The sequence below is a fragment of the Crocuta crocuta genome, unplaced genomic scaffold (assembly GCF_008692635.1).
Source record: "Crocuta crocuta isolate KB4526 unplaced genomic scaffold, BGI_CrCroc_1.0 scaffold249, whole genome shotgun sequence".
NCBI lineage: Eukaryota > Metazoa > Chordata > Mammalia > Carnivora > Hyaenidae > Crocuta > Crocuta crocuta.
The window spans coordinates 228,146-251,854 of record NW_027533262.1 but is presented as its reverse complement, the minus strand read 5'-3'; the positions used below and the strand labels follow the sequence as shown (position 1 = coordinate 251,854).

Sequence of the window (23,709 nt, the reverse complement as noted above, 5' to 3'; positions counted from 1 at the left end):
TTCTTATAAAGAATTGCATATGTAGCTTTTTTTTGAGAGAGAGAGACAGAGGGAGAGAGAGAGTACAAGCAGGGGAGAGGGGCAGTGGGAGAGAGAGAATATCAAGCAGGCTCCATGCTGAGCATGGAGCCCAACATGGGGCTCAATTCCATGACTCTGGAATCATGACCTGAGCCAAAATCAAGAGTTGGATGCTCAACCAACTGAGCTACCCAGGCACCCCCACATGCAGCTTTACACAGAGTCCAGCTCCTTATTTATTTAATCGTGATTTAGGCTTTCCCACAATCCATTACTCAATTAGCCTTTGATCCATTAGTTCTGGAAACCACCACCGCAAACTGCATGGTTTGGATTTAATAATAACTTTGGGTTTCACAGGTGATTTTATATCTATATATCCATATATCTCTATCTATCTATAACTATACCTATATCTATCTACATTTAAGATGACAATATTAATATTTATTAAGTATAAAATATATTTAATATATATTTAAGGAGATATATGTATATAAGGACATATGTAAGGATATATGTATAAAGATATCCTTATCTTTCTAATCTTCAGGAATTAGGAGGAAAAGCCCAAATTTATGTATGGTTATTTGGTTGTTATTGAGTCCTCAGGTACAGATTTTTTTGTGTAATCACTGATTAGAGAGAAGGTATCTCTGACTCAACATAAATTAAATATGACCATTGGGCTTTTGAAGAGCATTGACTTACTCTAGGCAAACTGTGGCTTCTGAGGAGTCAGATGAAAGAGAAAATTGTAACATATCAGTCATCAGCATTTATTTATCATCCAGTATAAGCTAAAGAGGGAATTTAGTATAAGTCAACAGGAGTTGGCCTAATTCCCAGTCTGATTTCATAAGCAATCAACATAAGCAGCTTAAATATATTGCAAATAAACTGCAATATTGTATTTTCTTATACTTTCTCAGACATGCCAAAGTAAGAACCTTTCATATCAACTCTCTTACTTAAATATTTGACAGTCTCTCATCTCCTTTTACTGTAGTATTTCCTTGAACTGTAGCCATTGTTTTTGGGCTGCCATTTTCAAACATTTTCTTTCCCTCTGTGAGGATGAGAAGGGGAATGCTGATGGTTCTGATGATAGGTCTCTCTCTCTCTCTCTCATTAGTCCTCTTTTCTACTTCAACATTAACTACTTAAAAAAATAACCCAAACCAAAAAAATTCACTACCAAAATATTATTATTTGCTTTGGAGCAAAAATTTTAGGAAGAAAGTTATGCAATGTATGTGGGTTGAGGAAGAATTGGAGATGAGACGACAAGCTCAGAAGAGATAAGTGAGGATTGACAGCAGCATCCAGGGCCAGGCATAGACCCAGAGAGAACCTGGAAGCATATAGAGGGGGAAAAGCACGATACCTAGGCAGAAGACCTGGCTCAATACTTTCCTGTGTCCATCTGGGCAATTAATTAATTAATATCACTGAGCAATGTTTTTTTGTTTGTTTGTTTTTTAGGTTGGCTTCATGCCCAGTGTAGAGTTCAATGAGGGGCTTCACCTCACAACCCTGAGATCAAGACCTGAGCTAAGATCAAGAGGCAGACACTTAACCGACTGAACCATCCAGACACCCTTGAGCAACAGTTTCTAATCTCTATAAAATGAGAATTATACCCACCTCAATGTGGAAATAATGTGCTGTAACTTCAATTACACGTGAAATCTTAGGATGGAGCTAGGGGAGCAGCAACAAATAGCTGGGGGTTGAGGAGGGCTTGGACTCTTGGAAGGCCAGGACCCAGCAGTACCCTGCTTATACCTAGGAGAAAGAACAAAGACTGCCTGGCCTGTAAGACTGCAAGGAAAGGGTACATTCTCCAAGAGGAGGCTGTGGGCTGAGAGAAATCTCGGGGATCTGCCCTCTTGAAACTTTCTGATCTTCCATGCCTGAACATGTGCTTGTCCCTGAGACTTGGTTTAAAGTTTGCCAATTTGTATCATTTATTTCTGCCTATAGACTTGGAAACATTGTGTGAGCTGATTAGAGAGAGTAATGGATGCCCCTATAAAGTCTACAGTGCACCGTAAGCCCCAATTCTAGGTATTAAAATCAGATGATGTTCCCTAAAATAAATGAGGGTTCCAACATTTGAATATGAAAGCCTTCAAAGAAACGTTCAGAACTTTTTTTTTTAAATATTTTTATTTATTTCTGGGAGAGAGAGAGACAGCGTGAGCAGGGGAGGGTCAGAGAGAGAGGGAGATACAGACTCTGAAATAGGCTCCGGGCTCTGAGCTCGCAGTCAGCACAGAGCCCGATGCGGGGCTCGAACCCACGAATCGCGAGATCATGACCTAAGCAAAAGTCGAACGCTTAACCGACTAAGCCACCCAGGCGCCCTGAAACGTTCAGAACTTTTAACTCATTCCTCTGGGCTTGATATTTTAGTAACAGATTAAGTGAAAAGAAAAAATATACAGATAAACATCAGCACCTCACCTTTGGGAAGCTACACCTTCTCCCATTTCATAATGATGAGCTAGGCCTGGCTAGGCCGTATACATTTCCCAATCGCTCTTAGTTTACAGTCCAGGCCTTGACCAATCAGAGCGCTGCATTTCCCTGATCACAGTGGTTGCCATGGAGATAGGTGTGTAACTTACACTGGATGATTCAGATTCCTCCAGGTTTCTGGAATGCTTGCAGCCATTTTGCTGTCACACAGACAAATCCTGTCTGATTTGAGGCAAAGCAGACGAGAAAACAGAGTCTTAATGAGTCCTAATGATATCTTTAACTACTGGATTCAGTAAGAGATGCACTTTTTGGCCTTCACACTTGCATTTTTCTGTCACTGGACCTTGAAAAGTGCTCTGGCCTTTGTATAGTTCCACAGTGGTAAGCTACAGATATTTCTCATAATGTTATATAATTTATAATTTAGTCTAACAAAAATAAAAGAAATATGTTTTGTCTAAAAATAGTTTAATATCATAGGATTCCTTATCATATGTAGGCCTTGCTGAAGTGTTTGATATTGCTTTAGAAATAACAGGTAAGTTTGCCCCATAAAGCCTATTAATACAAAAAGTTTTCTCATATAGGTCTTTGTCTTTAATTAATTAGATTAAATACAATTGCGTAGGAAAGAAGTAGTTTCTACAGTGACTTCAAATAAGGATCTCATGCTGGGATCCACTGGCCTCACTGGAGGACAGTCACAGTGAGGAAATGGCAGTGTTTGCACAGCTCCTGCCATGAGAAACGAAAACTGGTATCTCCTTCTGCTACTACTGGTTCATGTTGGAAATGAGGCTGCTGGTATTGACCAGGCCTCACAATATTCCAGATCAGACCGATATTCCCCACACAGATTGCTCATAAGGAAAAGCATATTCCTGCCTTTTCAAAAGAGACTTCAGATGAGAGCTTTGTGGATGATTGTCATAAGGCTCTTCCTATGGGCCTTGCAGATCCAAGACTTACATAATAAAGGGGGCTAAGAACACAAGAGTTACAATTGAGTCTGGCACTGAGACAAAGAGCCTAATTTAGAGTTAAGGGCAGATATCCACCCTCACCCAATTGTTTCTTCTTAGAGCACCGCCCCCCCCCCAAGGCATTTGTGATCAGTATTTAGAGTGACTTATTCTGGCCTTGAATATGCTGATTGCACCCTGTGAAGGAACCTATTGAGGAACTTTTTATTTTGTGATTATAGGAGCAAACATTGTGTTTCCTGAAAGACCTGTTTTTCTTGATACTTCACCTTAAACAAACAAGCTAATGACCCCTGCCCACAAAGAAGGAACTTCACCCTTTTTATGCTAAAAACATTGTCTTGTATGCTAAAGATACCTTCCTTCCCCATAGGATAAGCATCTAAATCACCTACCTCAATCACTATTGATAAAGGTTATGCATGAGTCTTCTACAAATCTATGTTCCAGGAAATTCTTACATATCAAAGAAGTTTGTCATCAGAAATCATTGTCTAAGGCAAATGCCACTTCTGTGCCATCCCCCAAACACTTAATTATAAAATAAAGTTGAGCCCCAGTCAGAGCAGAGACATCTGCCTGGTGACCTGAAAGATTCTCATGGCTCTCTCCTCCCTCTCTCACCAGCACCGTCCATCCTTCAGGGACCCCTGGACCCAGCCGGAGCCGGCCTCCGACGATCTCAGATATCTTAGGAAGTATGTCATAGTAAATTAGGAAAATGTATAGATATTCTTTCCTGGATACATCATTTGACAATTGAAGATTGCTTAAAATGTGAAGACATACTTGGTTTTTTTTTTTTTTCCATCTTGCATCCATGAAATACAGGCAGATCAACACTAAGCCATCCTGCACACCTAGAAAACTGATTTGAGGATTAACACAACAATCTGCACAACCTGAACCACAGAACTCAGCAGGTACATGGTGCAGAGAAGTGAACTAGGGGAGAGGGAAGGTGCAGAGGTCAGGTAGCTGTTTTTGCTTGTGAAGACAGAACAGAGATGGGGGGAGAGTATACGAAAAGCACCCCCCTCCCCAAAACAGCCACAGAGAAAGTGGAACAGTGGAAACAGCTGCAGGGACTGAACTAAAAAGGGAGAAAAGAGAAAGGAGAGGGTTTAAATTCCATTAAGACTCTATAAGCAGGGGTAGCACAGAGACTGAAACTCCACAGCTCAATACCTGGCAGCTCTCTAGTGGGAAGGATGAATCATCATGAGCAGAGTGGTCTCTGGGATCCTCAGGCCACATGGGGAGAGGGAATTCCCCTGCTGGAAGGACATTTGATAGAGGCTGTGTGTCCACCCGGTCCTAGCAGACCCCAGAGAACAACATCATTCACTGATGCTGGAACAGGGTTGTTAAGCATGAAGCCTGATGCCAGATGTGTGTTGTGATTTTCCATAATCCCTGAAATGCTGCTACTACACGATCGAGTGAACTTTTCCTGGGGTGGGCTGGCACCCAGCCACAGTCTCTGGGCATCAGCAGCAGCAGGGTCCTGCAAACTTTCCTGGCACCTAGCCATTGCTCAGTGAGACCCTTCCCCAAAAAGTCTGAGTGAGTCAAAGCCGCAGTCCTCAGAAGTGAGCAGTCAGGAAACACAGCCGCATCTGAGATAAAACTCAGGAGGGAGGTGTTGCCTGGCACCAAACCTGTGATAGTTTGGTCTAGACAGTGTAAAACCAGGGTGAGGATGGAAGTCGGAGAAAACGGTTGGGTGTACGATTGCTGATTGGGGAGAACAGGGTTCCAATACTAGAGAATGGGTAGCTGGGTGATGCCATTTTCACCCCTCCCACGCAAATGCATACACACTTACAAACAACACAACATGCTAAGCCATGCCATCTAGTGGAGAACAAAACTGTTACACTAAGCCCCGCCCAACTGGGCCAACCTCATTTGTCAGGAACACCACAAGTCTCTCTGCTTGCTTAGTTTATGGACTATAAAGTGCTTCATAGTTTGACTTCTAGGGGAAAACAATTTATTTTCAGTCGTATTTCAGTGTGTTTGCTGGTCCATCTATTCAATTTTCTTTTTTTTTTTCCTTTTTTGTTTTTCTTTTTCTCTTATATAGAAAGAAAAAATTTATTTTTATTTTCAATTTTATTAAAAATATTTTTCTTTAAAATTTTTCTACTATATTTTTTACTTTTTTCTAAATTTTTAAAATTCTATTTGACTTCCGTTACTTCTCTTTATTTTATTTCATTGTATTCATTTTTTTCAAGTTTTCAAACCTTTTCCTTTTTTATTTTTCTTCCCTCTTTCCTCTAATTTATCAAGCACCTTTCAACCACCAGACCAAAACACACCTAGGATCTAATATCATTTATTTGATTTGTGTGTGTGTGTGTGTGTGTGTGTGTGTGTGTTTGATTTTTTTAATTTTAATTTTTTTACCTTACTAATTCCTTTTATTCCTTCAAAATGATAAAATGAAGGAATTCACCCCAAAAAAGATAGCAGGAAGAAATGACAGCCAGAGAATTAACAAAGATACAAACAAGATGTCTGAACCATAATTTAGAATCAAAATAATAATACTAGCTGGGGTTGAAAATAGATTAGAATCCTTTTCTGCAGAGATAAAAGAAGAAAAAGCTAATCAGGATGAAATAAAAAATGCTATAAATAAGCTGCACTCTCGAATGGATGCCATGGCAGCAAGAATGGATGAGGCAGAGCAGCAAATCAGTGATATAGAGAACAAACTTATGGAGAAAAGTGAATCAGGAAAAAAGAGGGAGACTAAGACAAAAGAGCATGATTTAAGAATTAGAGAAATCAGTGACTTATTGAAAAGGAACAACATCAGAATCATAGGGGTCCTATAAGATGAAGAGAGAGATAAAGGGGTAGAAGGGTTATGTGAGCAAATCATAGCAGAAAACCTTCCTAACCTGGTGAAAGACACAGACATCAAAATCTAAGACACACAGAGGAACTCCCATTAGATTTAACAAAAACTGACCACCAACAAGGCATATCATAGTCAGATTCACAAAATACTCAGGCAAGGAGAGAATCATGAAAGCAGCAAAGGAAAAAAAGTCCTTACCTACAAGGGAAGACAGATCAGGTGCAAAGTAGACCTAGCCACAGAAACTTGGCAGGCTAGAAAGGAGTGGCAGGATATAGTCAATGTGCTGAATTGGAAAAATATGCAGCCAAGTATTCTTTATCCAGCAAGAAGGATGTCATTCAGAATAGAAGAAGAAATTAAAAGTTTCCCAGACAAACAAAAATTAAAGTTCATGACCCCTAAACCAGCCCTGCAAGAAATTTTAAGGGGTATTATCTGAAGGGAGAAAAGACAAAAAAAAAAAAAAAAAAAAAAAAAAAAGATGAAAAGCAACAAAGACTGGAAAGGACCAGAGAACATCACCAGAAACTCCAAATCTACAAGAAACATAATCTCAATAAACTAATATCTTTCAGTACTCATTCTAAAGGTTAATGGTCTAAATGTTCCAATCAAAAGACAGGGTAACAGAGGGACAAGAAAACAAGATCCATTGATATGCTGTTTACAAGGACCCACTCTAGACCTAAAGACACCTTCAGATTGAGTAAGGGGATGGAGAACAATCATGCTAATGGTTGACAAAAGAAAGTCAGAATAGCCAGACTTATATTAGACAATCTAGACTTTAAAATAAAGGCTGTAATAAGAGATGAAGATGGGCATTATATCATAATTAAGGGGTTTATCCACCAAGAAGACTTAACAATTGTAAATATTCATGCTTCAAATGTGAGGGTACCCAAATATAGAAATCAATTAATCACAAATATAAACAAACTCATTGATAATAATATCATAATAGTAGGGGACTTCAACACCCCACTTACAGCAATGAACAGATCATCTAAACAGAAAATCAACAAGGAAACAATGGCTTTGAATGACACACTGGACCGGATGAACAGATACTTTCAGAACATTTCATCCTAAAGCAACAGAATACACATTCTTCTCAAGTGCACATGGAACATTCTCCGGAATAGATCACATACTGGGACACAAATCAGCCCTCAAAAATTACAAACAGATTGAGATTATACTGTACATATTTTCAGACAACAACGCTATGAACTCAAAATCAACCACAAGAAAAAATCTGGAAAGATAACAAATACTTAGAGACTAAAGAACAACCTTTTGAAGAATGAATGGGCTAACCAAGACGTTAAAGAGGAAATTAAAAAGTATATGGAAGCCAATGAAAATGATAACACCACAGCCCAAAACCTCTGGGATGTAGCAAAGGCAATCATAAGAGGGAAGTATATGGCAATCCAGGCCTTCCTAAAGAAGGAAGAAAGGTCTCAGATACACAACCTAACCTTAAACCTTAAAGAGCTGCCAAAAGAACAGTAAATAAAACCCCAAACCAGTAGAAGACAGGAAATAATAATGATTATAGCAAAATCAATGCTATCAAAACCAAAAATAAAAAATAAAAAAATAAAAAAAAGAAAGAAAGGAAGAAACCAGTAGAACAGATCAATGAAACCAGGAGCTGGTTCCCTGAAAGAATTAACAAAATTGATAAACCCCTAGCCAGTATGATCAAAAGGAAAAAGGAAAGGACTCAAATAAACAAATTCAAGAATGAAAGAGGAGTGATCACAACCAATACTGCAGAAAAATAAATAATAATTAGAGAATATTATGAGCAATTTTTCACCAATAAAATGAGCATCTGGAAGAAATGGACAAATTCCTAGAAATATATAAACTACCAAAACTGAAACAGGAAGAAATAGAAAATTTGAACAGGCTCATAATCAGTAAAGAAATCAAATTAATAATAAAAAATCTCCCAAAACACAATAGTCCAGGGCTGGATGGCTTTACAGGGGTATTCTATCAAACAGTTAAAGAAGAATTAACACCTATTCTCCTGAAGTTGTTCCCAAAAAATAGAAATGGAAGGAAAACTTCCAAATTCTATGAAGCCAGCATTACCTTGATTCCAAAACCAGACAAAGATCCCAATAGAAAGGAGAACTATAGACCAATTTTCCTGAAGAACATGGATGCAAAAATCCTTAACAAGATACTAGACAACCAGATCCAACAATACATGAAAAGAATTATTCACCACAACTAAGTGGGATTTATACCTGGGGTGCAGGGCTGATTCAATATCCACAAAATAACCAATGTGATACATCACACAAATAAAAGAAAAGACAAAAATCACACGATCCTCTCAATAGATGCAGAGAAAGTATATGACAAAATACAGCATCCTTTCTTGATAAAAACTTTCATGAAAGTAGGGATAGAAGGATCATACCTCAAGTTCATAAAAGCCAATATCTCAAAGACCCACTGCTAATATCATTCTCAATGGAGAAAAACTGAGAGCTTCTCCCTAAGGTCAGGAACACGACAGGGATGTTCACTCTTGCCACTGTTATTCAACATAGTATTGGAGGTCTTCGCCTCAGCAATCAGACAACACAAAAGAATAAAAGGAAATCACATTGGTCAGGAGGAAGTCAAACTTTCATTTTTCGTAGATCACATGATACTCTATGTGGAAAATCCAAAAGATTCCACCAAAAAACTGCTAGAACTGATCCATGAATGTAGTAAAGTGGCAGGATATAAAATCAATGCACAGAAATTGGTTGCAATCCTATACAACAACAATGAAGCAACAGAAAGAGAAATCAAGGGATTGATCCCATTTATAATTGCACCAAAAACCATAAAATACCTAGTATGAAATCTAACCAAAGAGGTGAAAAATCCATACACTGAAAACTATAGAGAGCTTATGAAAGAAATTGAAGAAGATACCAAAAAAGGGAAAAATATTCCATGATCCTGGATAGGAAGAACAAATACTATTAACATGTCAAAGCAATTTGCATATTCAATGCAATGTCTATCAAAATAATACCAGCATTCTTCACAGAACTAGAACAAACAATCCTAAAATTTGTATGGAACCAGAAAAACCCCAAATAGCCAAAGCAGGAGGCATCACAATCCCAGACTTCAAGCTGTGTTACAAAGCTGTAATCATCAAGACGTATGGTATTGGCACAAAAACAGACACTGAGATCAATGGAACAGAATAGAGAACCCAGAAATGCACCTACAAATGTATGGCCAACTAATCTTTGACAAAGCAAGAAAAACTACCCAATGGAATAAAGACAGTCTCTTCAGCTAGTCGTGCTGGGAAAACTGGACAGCGACATGCAGAAACATGAACCTGGACCACTTTCTTACACCATACACAAAAATAAACTCAAAATGGATGAAAGACCTAAATGTAAGACAGGAAACCATCAAAATCCTCAAGGAGAAAGCAGGCAACAACCTCTTTGATACTGGCCACAGCAACCTCTTACTTAACACATCTCCAGAGGCAAGGGAACAAAAGCAAAAGTGAACTATTGGGACTTCATCAAGATAAAAATTTCTTCACAGCAGAGGAAACAATCAGCAAAACTAAAAGGCAACCCACAGAATGGGAGAAGATATTTGCAAATGACATATCAGATAAAGGGTTAGTATCCGAAATATATAAAGAACTTAAAAACTTATCAAACTCAACACCTAAAAAACAAATAATCCAGTGAAGAAAAGGACAAAAGACATGAATAGACACTTGTCCAAAGAAGATATCCAGATGGCCAACCTACACATTAAACAATGCTCAACATCACTCATCATCAGGGAAATACAGATCAAAACTGCAATGAGACACCACCTCACACCTTCAGAATGGCTAACATTAACAACTCAAGCAATGACAGATGTTGGCGAGGACACGGAGAAAAAGGATGCCTTTTGTACTGCTGGTGGGGATGAAAACTCGTGCAGCCACTCTGGAAAATTGTATGGAGTTTCCTCAAAAAACTAAAAATAGAACTACCCTATGACCCAGAAATTGCACTACTAGATATTTATCCAAGGGATACAAGTGTGCTGTTTTCAAAGTCCATTGATGGATGAATGGATAAGAAGTGGTATATATATATATACAATGGAGTATTACTCGGCAATCAAAAAGAATGAAATCTTGTTGTATGCAACTACATGGATGGAACTAGAGGGTATTATTATGCTAAGCGAAATTAGTCAGAGAAAGACAAATATCATATGACTTCACTCACATGAGGACTTTAGGATTCAAAACAGATGAATATAAGTGAAGGAAAGCAAAAAACAGAAAGACAGAAAAACAGAGAGGAGGAAATACATAAGAGACTCTTAAATATGGAGAATAAACAGAGTGTTGCTGGAGGGGTTGTGGGAGGAGGGATGGACTAAATGGGTAAGGGGCATTAAGGAATCTAATCCTGAAATCATTGTTGCACTATATGCTAACTAACTTGCATGTAAATTTAAAAAATAAATTAAATAAAAATAACTTTAAAAATGTGAAGACATATATTGTCTCATGTTCCCAGAATAGCAGCTATACTGAAGTGGTAAAATTTCCAGGTGATTATCTTTGAAGAAAAGTAACAATAAAAATGTTACTTGAAAACAATAAAATTGCTTTCTTACATCTTGTAGGAAGACCTCATGCAAAGGTCTCTAGTCAGAGTCGAAGAATTAAGTCATTATATGAGGATGTGAAAGAAGACTAATGGTGTTCTCTGGATATAAAACTATAATAAATTGTGAGTAATAAATTCATACCTTCTCCTTATTCATCATAATGACTAACTTGTGAAGTCTAGGATGAATAAACCCAATTAACTGGAATCAAAGTATACCACTATGGAATATCATTAAATCACAAAGAAGACAGCAAGAGAGAAAGAAAACAACAAAGGAACTAGAAAATAGCCTGAAAAAAGAAGACACATCAATAAGTGCTAATCTATCAATACGTACTTTAAATGTAAATGGATTAAATTCTTTAATCAAAAGGCTTGGAGTAGCTAAACAGATAAAAAAAGAAAAGACCCAATTATATGCTTCTTCCAAGAGATTCACTTCAACTTTAAAGGCACACATGGGCTCAAAGTGAAGGGATGGAAAAAGATATTCCATGCAAATAGAAAGCAGAAATAAACAGGGTTAGCTATATTTATATCAAATAAAGCATACTTTAAAGTCAAAAAATTGTAAGAAGAGGAAACGGAGGATATTGTATAATGATACAGGAGTCCGTTTATTAAGAAGATATAACAATTGTAAATATATATGCACCCAGCATGCACCTAGATGTATTAAGCAATAAATTAAGCAAATACTAACATATGAAGGGAGAAAAGGACAACAATGCAATTATAATTGGGGACTCTAATACCCTACCTATAACAATGGATAAATGATCCAGACAGAGAATCAACTCGAACTATACTTTAGATCTAATGGATATAAAAGACACATACATCCTATCTAATGGGAACAAAATACACATTTTTCTTAAGTGCATGTGGAACATCCTCCAGGATAGATAATATGTTAAATAACAAAACAAACCTTAGCAAATGTAAGAAGTCTGAAATCACACCATGTATCTTTACTTACCACAATGATATAAAACTAGAAGTCAGTTACAGAAGGAAAACTGGAGACATTCACACAAATGCGGAAATTGAACAACATACAGCTGAACGATCAATGGGACAAAGAAGAAATGAAAAGGGAAGGGAAAGGAAGAAGTAAAATTATATGTATTTGTAGATGGCATAATATTATATATAGAAAACTCTAATGACTAAGTGTCTCTAACTGTTAGAATGGATAAGCAAATACTGTAAAATTTCAGAATAGAAAATCAACATATGAAAATCAATTGTGTCTGCATACTCTAACAATGAACTATCTGAAACAAAATAAAGAAAATAATCCCATTTACAATAGCATCAAAAAGAATAAAATACTTAGGAATAGATGTAACCAAGAAGCAAAAGATCTAAACCCTGAAAACTGTAAGAAATTGATGGGAAAATTGAAAAAGACACAAATAAATGGGAAGATGTTCTATGTTCATAGATTGTAAAAATTAATATTGTTAAAATGTCCATATGTAAAGTGATCTGTAGATTCAGATTAGAGAAAGATGGTAAATATTGAAGTGAGGCAAATAAAAATGTAACATTGCATACTTAGAGTATCTAAAGAATAGAGTTCAAGACAATAATTTTCTTGAACTCCATCTTTATCCTTTAGGGACTCTAAATAAAGATTTGAATAAAATAATGATAGGAAACACCATGTGTCCAGGGAGACTAACCCAGAATTGTCAATACTGAATATCACTTTATGAAACTTCATGGATAAAGAATGAATCTCTTGGACATTTTTTCAAAATGGTTGAATTATATATATATGGGAGAAAAATCACACTGACCTCAGATTTCTGAAGTAAATTCAACTTTAGAAGGTAGTGGAACAAATCTTACAAGATCATCAAATAATGTGTGACCCAATAATTGTCTAACCAGCCAAACTGTTCTTTAAGATTAAAGACTAGAATAAACTGTTTTGAACATGAAAGAATTCAAAGAATATTTTCATGGTGCGCCTGGGTGGTTCAGTCGGTTGAGCGTCTGACGTTGGCTCAGGTCATGATCTCATGGTTCATGGGTTCCAGCCCCGGGTCGGGCTCTGTGCTGACAGCTACATCAGAGCGTGGAGCCTGTTTTGGATTCTGTGTCTCCCTCTCTCTCTGACCACTCCCTGCTCATGCACTCACTCTCTCTCTCTCAGAAATAAATAAAACATTAAAAAAAAAAAGAATATTTTCATATCTATTCTCCTTTAGGTAACTACTAGGAAATAAATAAAAACATCACTGGAAGGAGAGAGGGCAAGATGGCGGAGAAGTAAGGAGCTCCGTACTTGCACTCGTGCCCATACATCACACAGAAAAGATCTGAAGCNGAAATCTGGCCATGTGTAGCAACATGGATGGACCTTGAGGGTGTTATGCTGAGCGAAATAAGTCAGGCAGAGAAGGACAAATATCATATGTTTGCACGTATAGGAGGATTAGGAGGAACTTGACGGAGGAACAAGGGGGAGAAGAAGGGGGGAAATGGTGGGGGAAAGGGAGAGAGGCAAACCATGAGAGACTCTTGAATGCTGACAAAAACTGAGGACTGATGGATGTGGGGGGGAGGGGGGAATGGGCATGGAGGAGGGCACTTTGGGGATGAGCACTGAGTGTTATGTGGAAACTAATTTGACAATAAACTATTTGTAAAAAAAAAAATCACTGGAAGATAATATGATTGTATAAAAAATATCAGTTGAAAACCTACCACATAAGAATATTCAGTAAAGTAGTGGGATCTAGAATTAATATAGAGAAATCAACAGTTTTATTATACAAGAAACAACTATGAAATAACAGAACAAATGACTCCAGGTATTATTGTAATACCTAAGAATAAACACATCAAGAAATAGAAAACCTATAATTAGAAAACTAGAATGCTCCTGAAAGACATAAAAGAATTGATATAATGGAAAGACATACCAAGGTTTTGAAAGGAAAATTCAAAGATCATAATGTTATCAATTTTTCATAAATTATAAAATAATCCAATGTAAATTTCTTCAATTATTCATGATGTAAATGTAAAGTGATCCAAGTTAATACTAAGTGTTTTTAAACTAGAAAAACTGATTATAATGCTTATATAGAAAAATTATACAATCAGGGAAATTGAGAAAAACTCTGAGGAAAGGAACAATACTTGTAGGGGATAGATTTCCTGGTAGTAAGACACTTTAGGTCTCAATATTCAGCAAACAATGTGTAAATCAATAAATAGCAGCTACAAATAAATGATACAAAAATCTAGTGTATTACAAAAGGCTGTCTTAAAACATGAGGGTAAAAGTGAATTGGTTAACAAATGGTCTTAGGACAGTGGGTTGTTTTTTGGAAAAAATAAAATTGGATGCACATACTAAATTATATACTATGGTAAATTCCAAATGCATCAAGAATTTACATATAAAAAAGTCCTTAAATTCTAGATGAAAATTCATTTTCAATGGGAAGGTTTTTCTAAGTAGGAATTTAAATCCAGGGTATACAATAAAAAAAGATTAGTAAATTTGGAAATATTTTAATAATTTGGAAGACAAAATTCTTCATGACAAAACACCACATGGTAAGCCAAAAGACAAATTGCAAACTTGGAAAAATTCTGTAACCCACATCACAGAGACTTAATCTCACCATTATACAGAAAGCTACTAAAGCTCAACAAAAGACCAATAATCCAAAATATAAGAAGGCAAAAAATATGAAAAGATAGCTCACAATTAATAAAATGCAAATAATTGAAAAAATTATAAAAAGGTAGTAACCTTGCTGAATATTAGAGACAAAAACTACACTGGTGTCATTTCTTTTATCACATTGGCAGATTTTTGAGTTTTATAATGTAATCTATTGGTAACAGGAAACAAGCATTCCTATTCATTGCTCAGACTCATAGAAATAAAAGTGACTGCATATAAAGGGCAATTGACAGTACTTGTCAAAATTACAGATGTACATTTCATGTTTGAAACCAGTAGATTTATTTCTCATAAATTCTTAACATGTGTGAAATGACAGATGTACCAATCTGTAGAGTGTACTGGTTAAATAAATTGTGGTACATCACTACAATGGAATATTTTTCATTTGTTAAAAACAAAGAAGGAGGTGCTCTGTGTGCTGACTTAGAAAGTTCTTAAGGATACAGTGTTAAATGAGAAAGTAAGATACAAGAAAGATAATATGCTACCATTTGTGTAAATTGACTATATATACATAAAACAGTTGTTACTGGGAAGGAAACAATTGGGAACTGGGCAGATGGAAATAATCTTAGGAGTCTTCACTGTATATTGTTTTAAACTTTGTAATATTTTGGCCATGTGAATTATCTATTATATATTTAAAGTCTAAATTAAAAGAAACATTAATATAAAGTTCTTTTTTTTAATCCACAAAATGGTTTTATTCAACCTGAAACCATGTAGAAATGGCAAATTTTTCACCAAGGTAGTAAGCAAAAGCAAAGGCCATAGCTCCATCTTGTGAAAACTTCTCTCTGCCATCTCAGTTTTCAACCATATCCCTGTCCTAAACCATTCTTTCTTAGCTCTTTCACATCTATGCTGAAAGCAGCCTTTTTTTTTGCCAAGCCATGAAAGTACCAAGAATGGAGCTAGGAAGGCACAAAGTCTCACATATAGTTAAGAATCAAAGAGGAAATATTTAAATTGTCTAGAAATACACATGCTGTGTATTTTCAATGAAAGGTTGGTATAAAAAAGTGTGTTAAGCTCATTTTGTCAGTGCAATATTTGGTTTGGTGCTGGGAGCTGCACCAGTCTCGCTGGATGGCAGTCACAGCAAGGACATGGCAGTGTTTGCACAGCTCCTGCCATGAGAAATGAAAACTGGTATCTCTTTCTGCTACTACTGGCTCATGTTGGAAATGAGCCTGCTGGTATTGACCAGGCCTCACAATATTCCAGATCAGACCGATAATCTGAACACAGATACCTCATAAGGAAAAGCATATTCCTGCCTTTACAAAAGAGATTTTAGATGAAAGCTCTGTGGATGATTGTCAAAAGGCTCTTCCTGTGGGCCTTGCAGATCCAAGACTTAGATAATAAAGGGGGTTAAGAACACAAGAGTTACAACTGAGCCTGGCCTCGAGACAAAGAGCCTAATTTAGAATTAAGGAATAGATAAGGGCAGAACTTAAGTTAATACTTAAACCTTTTCTAAATGGTGATGTATGTCAGTCCCTTCCCCAAGGCCTACTTTCTGCAAACACCCTCCCTTACAGGTGGCTGGGTTGAGGATAGATGAGAGTAGCTAAAACATACCCCAAAAACAAAGGCTGACACATTTAGGGCCTCCATGGTGTTTACACATTCAGCATCAAGTCAAATAGGTTTCCACAAACAACTTATTAACAAGCTCAAAAATATTCATCCTCTTGAGAGCCAGACGGAATGACTCTTAGCCCATCTATACACTTAACCTATGACCTAACCTTAGCGTTATTAACTTAGAACAAATATGTATTCTGTCTTTTACTAAGAACACCCTGTTAATTCCTTAGTTATAAGATTTATTTAATCTCACTATAATTGGAATAGTTCTGCAAGAATATTTCTGTAAAACCTGCTTCTATACACTTTCCAAAGCATCTTATCACAAAGAGTTATCCATTGTAAAAATTCCTTTTTCTGATGTCATGTTATCATTTAACCTATAAATAAAGACAACAAAACTGACAGGACAGAGATGCCTGCCTGGTGATCAGAAAGAATCTCGGGGCTCTCTCACTCACTCTCTCGCCGACATCGTCCATCCTTCAGGGACCCCTGGACCTGCCGGAGCCGGCCTCTGGCAGTTTGGGAAGAAAAGTACATACATGGTACTAAGTAACATTGAGTCCTATAGTGAGAAGCCTGTGTTGAAGACCCTTTTTAGGTCTCTTTTAATCCAGTTACATCAATGGGAAAGCCTTTGGTGATAATGCTTCTCTTCTATATTAACCTTATATCCTGTAATTTTTCTATATTTTTTAAATTAATTCCAGTAGTGATTTTCTTTTGATTCTTTGAGATTTTCTACATCAACAATTATGTCATCTATGAACAAAGATAGCTTTATTCCTTGCTTCCCAATCTCTATATACTTTACTTCCTTTTTTTGTTTTACTGAATTAGCTAGGACTTCCAGTACAATGTTGAACAGAAGTGGTGAGAGGGTTATCCTTGGCTTGTTTCTGATCTTAGGAGGGAAACTTTGTTTCTCACATTTACATATGATGTTAGCTGAAGGCTTTTTGTAGATGTTCTTTATCAAGTTAAGGAAGTTCCACTGTAATTCCCACTATATTCCTAGTTTCCTGAGGGTGTTGTGTGTATGTGTGTATGTGTGCCTATTTTAATCACGAATGGGTGTTGGATTTTGTCAAATGCTTTTTATGCATATATAAATATGAGCATATGATTTTTATTCTTGTTGATGTGATAGATTACATTAATTGGTATTTGAATGTTGAACATGCCTTGCAGACCTGGGATAAATTCCACTTGCTCATGGTGTATAAGATAAAAAATTCTAGGCAGTGCTCCCGGAGGTCCTGGGGATGTCTCTTGCTTCACCAGTGTTTGTACAGAACAGACCCAGGGACGCCCCTTCTAGCAGCCTCTGCCCACCCTCCAACCCTTCTTCCAGTCGCAACCTTTGGAGCCATCTTCTTGCCCACTCTGCCTCTGGGACCAGCCAACATCTGATTTTGAACTTAGCTCCTCATTACCGATCAACCGTGATGAACTCCCAGATTCGCCAGAATTATTCCACCAGTGTGGAGGTCGCCTTCAACCACCCGGTCGACATGCATCTGCAGGCCTCCTACACTTACCTCCCTGAGCTTCTATTTCGACTGTGACAATGTGACTCTGGAGAGCGTGGGCCACTTCCCCGGCGAGACGGCTGAGGAGAAGCGGGAGGGCGCTGAGCGTCTCTTGAAGATGCAAAACCAGTGCTGAGGCCGTGCGGCCTCTTCCAGGACATGCAGAAGCCGTCCCAAGATGAGTGGGTTAAAACCCCTGGATGCCATGGAAGCCTCGCTGCTTCTGGAGAAGAACTTGTACCAGGGCCTTTTGGATCTGCATGCCCTGGGCTCTGCCGGCGCAGACCCCCATCTCTGTGACTTCCTAGAGGATCACTTTCTAGATGAGGAGGTGAAACTCATCAAGAAGATAGGCAACCACCTGACTAATCTCCGCAAGCTGTCTGGCCCCCAGACTTGGCTGGGCGAGTATCTCCTCGAAAGGCTCACCCTCAAGCACGACTAGAAGTCTCTGGAGCCCAGCGGCCTTGGAGAGGGTCCTTCTGACATCCCCCAGGTGCCAGGGCTTGTGCTTGAGTCTCTCCGTGCAGACAGTAGGCAGTTTTTTTTACCACCCTCGAGCCCGTCCCCAAGCAGTAGACCAAATGAAAACAATAAAGCTTTTTGCAGAAAAAAGAATTCTAAAAAGAAAAAAAATAAAGGAGTTTACTATTGATGAAATAAAAAACTCTTTTTTCCCCAGTCAAAATGTAGCCATTTATCCCATTCTCCCCTTCTCATAATCAGAATATGAGAACATGTTTTCATAATGAAGAGCATCTGATTTATTCTTCCAATTATTAAAGTTCAGATTATGTTATTGATATCCTTTAGACTGCATAGTCTTATAATAATTTTAACTGCAGTTTATTTTCACATGGAGCAACATTTTTATGCTTTTATTTTGCACCTGGTTTAAATATTTCTGTAACAGGTTCAAATCATTAAGATGAATGTAGTAATTAAGGGTCCACTAAAGATGAATCATCATCTATATATGCTACCCAAATTTTGATCATGCTAATATGCCACTGCTATTAAAACAATTCATTCTCATTTTATCAAGTATTTTGTAGACTTTTATTTTCCTTTAGTCCTCACATTAGAAAGCTGTTTTTCTCCCCTCTGAATGCCACAAAACACTACCCATGTGAGATGAGGATTTTGCATTATAATAGTGACACCTGCAATCCTTAGTGTAACAGAAAATTGTTAATAGGATCAGTTTCATGCTGCAAAAGTGACAGTTAAAAACTTCTTTCAGCAAATCAGGACTCTCCTGCTATTGCTTCATTTGTTTAGCTTTTTTGTGTTCTTTAGTCTACCCTATTCCCGGAGTTATTCTCATTTCCTCCAATACTTAATATCTTAGTATTGTAAGCACATTGGAGATGGTCATGTTTCATCCTCTGTGTTTGATCTCTTCTGCAGAGAGTCTCCTGAGAGAACTTTCGGGGATAACTGGATTTTCCTATGTCTGGCTCAAGCTTTATTGGACTTATGTTGGTCTGTGAGGTCACACTGTATTGGAGAAGAGGCTCTGTACCTCAATTTATTTTCCATTTATCTAACTTGCCAGTTAAACTGGTACTCTACACTCCCTCTGCAAAACATAGTCATGCCTAGAACAGGCTGAATGTGGATAGCTGAGGATTGTTGTGTCGTGTCTGCTCCTCCTGGGACAGGCTAATACTTACCTTAAGTCAGGGAGCTTGTCCCCACACTATTCCTGTCAGCTTTTTTAGTAATCGCAAGAACATAATTTTAATTAAATATTCCAGAAGCTGACAGAGGGAAAAGAAAGTGATGTCTCTATGATAACTAAGCTGAATGCTTTATGTATGTCAGATAAGAAGATTTCTACTGAACTTGAAGTTGAATGGCTGTCTTTTTAATCCTTTCTTGTGGACCTAAGTTTTTGAGATAGGTAAAAGTGTGTTTTTGGAATCAGTGTTTCATTATGACGCAGGCAAATTGATTAGAAAGATTTAAGTGAATATGTGTTATAAGGGCAGAATGGCATAGGAATGGGGGCAAACTGAGAAAACTGTAAATCTAAAAGTCATGTTCTTCCTATTCCCTCTGGAAGAAATCCATGACTCAAGTCACAAGTTAACATCCACACCCCATTCCCCTTTCCTCTCTGGTGTCCTTTAGTAAGGGACAAAGACTTTCATGTTAATATTAAGGATACTCCAAATAGAAAGTCCTAGAGATAGCACCAGACTTTTTTTTTTTTTTTTTTTCCCGTNCTACCGTGAATGAGTTTTTAGGCTTTGTATAAACGACTGGCACTAGTGGGGTTCCTGGAAGATAATGTGGATAAGAAACAGGAAGAAAAGCACAAATACCAGGCTGGAGCAGGGTGGAACAGAGTGGACCTTCTTCATCCAGTATTAGATGAGGAAAATCTCTTTGACTACATGGATAATGCCTTTTTTTATTTATGTAGGTATGTATGTATTTATAGGATGCAAGTGAGCGAGGGGCAAAGAGAGAGAGATGAGGGGGAGAGAGAGAGAGAGAATCCCATGAGGGAAGAGAAAGGGAGAAGAGGGCTCATCCAAAGTGGGGCTCGTGTTCACACAAAGTGGGGCTCCAACTCATGTGAAGCGGAACTCAAACTCAAACCATGAGATCATGACCTGATCCAAAGTCAGATGCATAACAGACTGAGCCACCCAGGTGCCTGGTTAAAGTTATTATTTTTAAAACTGTCCATGTAATCGATGGCATATTGTTGGCTTGAGCAATTAAAATCTTATTCATGTTGTAATATCAACCCATTTCATGCTGACCTGTTATCAAGCTGACATTTCACTATTCATGTCACTTAAATTTTAACTTGTTTTGGTTGTAGCAAATGGAGCCAACATGTCATCCATCTTTATTTGTAATGTAGCATGATTGGAAAGTAAGTCTGTAATACCTAAATGGATAGAGTATAACCTAGATGCTAACAGGTCACATGGTTTGATTTTACCATGATGTCATAAAATCATTTTATGTTTTCTTCAGTTTCTGGAAAAAAATATGGCTTTATTTAATGAAGTAAGAAATTTAGAGAGAAACAAAGCAGCATTGGCACCATATTGCAGTTATAATTTGAGACTGTCCGATATCATAAAATTGAAGCTTCTACTTAAAATTGAGGGGACCTATGTAAACCTGTGCATAATAATTTTTTAAAATGAAATTTGAACTGCTATAAATAATTCTTTGTTGTATTCCACTTGCTTTCAGTTTTAGAGATACTTGAAACATTATTTTTTAACTTTGCAAAAATAGGAAATTACTTATCATCAGTTTAGAATCCAGTTGGGCAAAGGAGTTGTGAAAGAAAGCAAGCATAATTTTCAAGGTAAGAGACTTATTCCTTGTGGTGTCTAACAGAGCCATCCTGTTGCTAGGTGCAGAAAAAAGGCAACCAGAGCATCGGAGGCATAATTACGAATCAAAAGGAAATATAATTATGTGGGTCTTTGAATTTGTTGTCAAAAATGTAAAATGGAAGCTTTAAGCTTGCACTTCTTCCATTTACTCAGGTGAATGATAAATCTTGCCAAGTTGATAGTAAAAATTTCAGATTTTGCATATTTGGCTTCTAGGATAAAAGTGGTCTGCTTAAAATATGCTGACAATTTAAAATTTTATTTTCAGTGGTGGTATAGTTAAAGAAAACCTGCTGTGTTTTTGCTTGACTTCAAAGCTGATGAAATATTTGTCTGGAATAATATAGACCTGATTTTGTGTGTATGTGTGTGTGTGTCCCTCTACGTTTATGCATTTACGTTATTATCCTGAAGACTTTCTTCCTTTTCCATTTATCTCCTCACAATCCAAACCAACTCTCACATCTTGAATACTTCAGTCTGGCAATGAATAAAACTCTCTGAAAGTTGTTTACAATTAGCATAAAAAAAGGAAAAAGAAAGCACCCACTATAATTTAGTATCAATGTATCTGATTCCAGTGATTTGATTGATGATGCTTCCTATTTATGGGAATTACAAAAGCAAATGGTAATTATTGCCATTTCTTCTGCACTCTTGAGTTAAACCTATATTTGTAAGAACAGCAAATATTATAAATTTTGACAGTTTCCCAACATTATATCTGATAAAACTGTAGAGAAATATTTCTGTGTGAGAACCTTGCCAGAGTGGAAGAAAAGTGGATTGTGCAAATTTTATTTGCCTTTATGCAAAATTTGCTTTTACTAAGTTAACTTCTGTTAAAGCAAATCCTCAAATACATAGTACCTAATTGTATTTAAGTGTTTTGCAATTGTAGGGACCCAAATTCTCATTAAATGAATAAACATCAAAAAGAAAAGGAAATGGAGGGGGATGGGAGAGAAAGAGAAAATTTGCTGCAGTGATGTCTGTGTTTTAGTGAGTCTCTGGATCCAGTGAAGCCCTAAGGAGAGAACTGGTGCTGGACTCATTCTTATGTGGAAAACTACAGATCTGGTGGCACCTGGTTGGCTCCATCCAACTTTGGTTCAGGTCATTATTTCATGAGTTTGTGAGTTCGAGTCCTCCATTGGGATCTGTGCTGACAGCTCAGAGCCTGGAGCGTGTTCCAGATTCTCTCTCTCTCTCTGCCCCTCCTTCACTCGTGCTCTGTCTCTCTCACTCTCTCTCTCTCAAAAATAAGTAAACAAAAAAAAATTAAAATAAAAAGAAACTGCAGATTTGTATTCAAGAATATAACATTAGATGTGGATAAAGGGCTGGAATACATTTTTGGGTGAAAAGAACTAATAACATTTAAGTCTAAATCCTCTAAATGTTAATATAAAAATGAAATTCATGTTATAATTAGAACTCCCAACAAACTATTTTTTCCAATATGCTGAAGTCTTTAAAAATTTTTTATGAAGGAATAAAGGTTTAAGGTGAGATATTTTTGAAAAGAGGACTAGAAAGGAGAACTTGCCTTACTAGAACAGAACATGCTGTAACTTACTGTATTTAAGTCAATATGGCATTGGCATCAGAACAAATCAGTGGAAAAGAATCAAAAATCTGAAAATAGTTCCTGGTGAGGATGAGAATTTAACAGATGGCCAAGGTGGTATTTTAGCTCATTGGGAAAATGATGGTTTTTGCACCGTATGGTGCTAGCCCAACTGGCTATCTATCCATCAGGAAGTAAATATGATTGCACCTGTACCTCACACCATATAGATGAATTTTGGATGGATTAAAAATTAAATTGAACAAAAACATAATCATGAACATCTACAAGAAAATCTAGAAGAACATGGGTATAAACTGAAGGGAAAGAGTTTTATTTTTAAAAAAGTAAGTAGAGGGCGCTTGGGTGACTCAGCTGGTTAAGCGTCTGACTCAATTTCGGCTCAGTTCATGATTTCACAGTTTGTGAGGTCAAGTCTCCGCTGCACTGACAGTGTGGAGCCTGCTTGAGATTCTCTCTCCCTTTCTCTCTCTACTCCTCCCCTGCTCACACCTTCTCTTTCTCTCTCTTTCAAAATAAATAAATAAACAGTAAAAAAGTGAATAGAGAGGTGTCTGGTGGCTCAGTCAGTTAAGCTCCAACTTCAGCTCAGGTCTTGATCCTGTGGTCTGTGAGTTTGAGCCCTGAGTTGGGCTCTGTGCTGACAGCTCAGAGCCTGGAATCTGCTTCAGGTTCTGTGTCTCCCTCTCTCTCTGCCCCTCCCCACCCACACTCTGTCTCTCTCTGTCTCTCAAAAATGAATAAATGTTAAAAAAAATTTTAAAGTGAATATAAAAAACAATATACTTGGAAAATATATTTGCATGCAGAACAGACAGAAGGCTAATATCTATAATGCATAAAGAGTTCTTACAAATGG

General features: G+C 37.2%; 1 long non-coding RNA gene and 1 pseudogene across 3 annotated transcripts in view; one reads left to right on the top strand and one right to left on the bottom strand.

Moving 5' to 3' along the window:
• LOC144217832 (uncharacterized) overlaps positions 1-2,569 on the bottom strand; it is a 58,668-nt gene extending 56,099 nt beyond the window's left edge. For 2 of the 3 annotated variants that reach the window (XR_013330970.1, XR_013330968.1), the window contains exon 1: positions 2,491-2,569. This is a non-coding gene — a long non-coding RNA (uncharacterized LOC144217832). Of the gene's footprint in view, positions 1-1,668; positions 1,810-2,490 lie in introns of all 3 variants that reach the window. The other variant, XR_013330969.1, reaches the window with a different exon arrangement.
• Positions 2,570-17,804: 15,235 nt separating this feature from the next.
• LOC144217834 (ferritin light chain pseudogene) lies at positions 17,805-18,333 on the top strand (annotated as a pseudogene).
• The last annotated feature ends 5,376 nt before the right edge of the window (positions 18,334-23,709 follow it).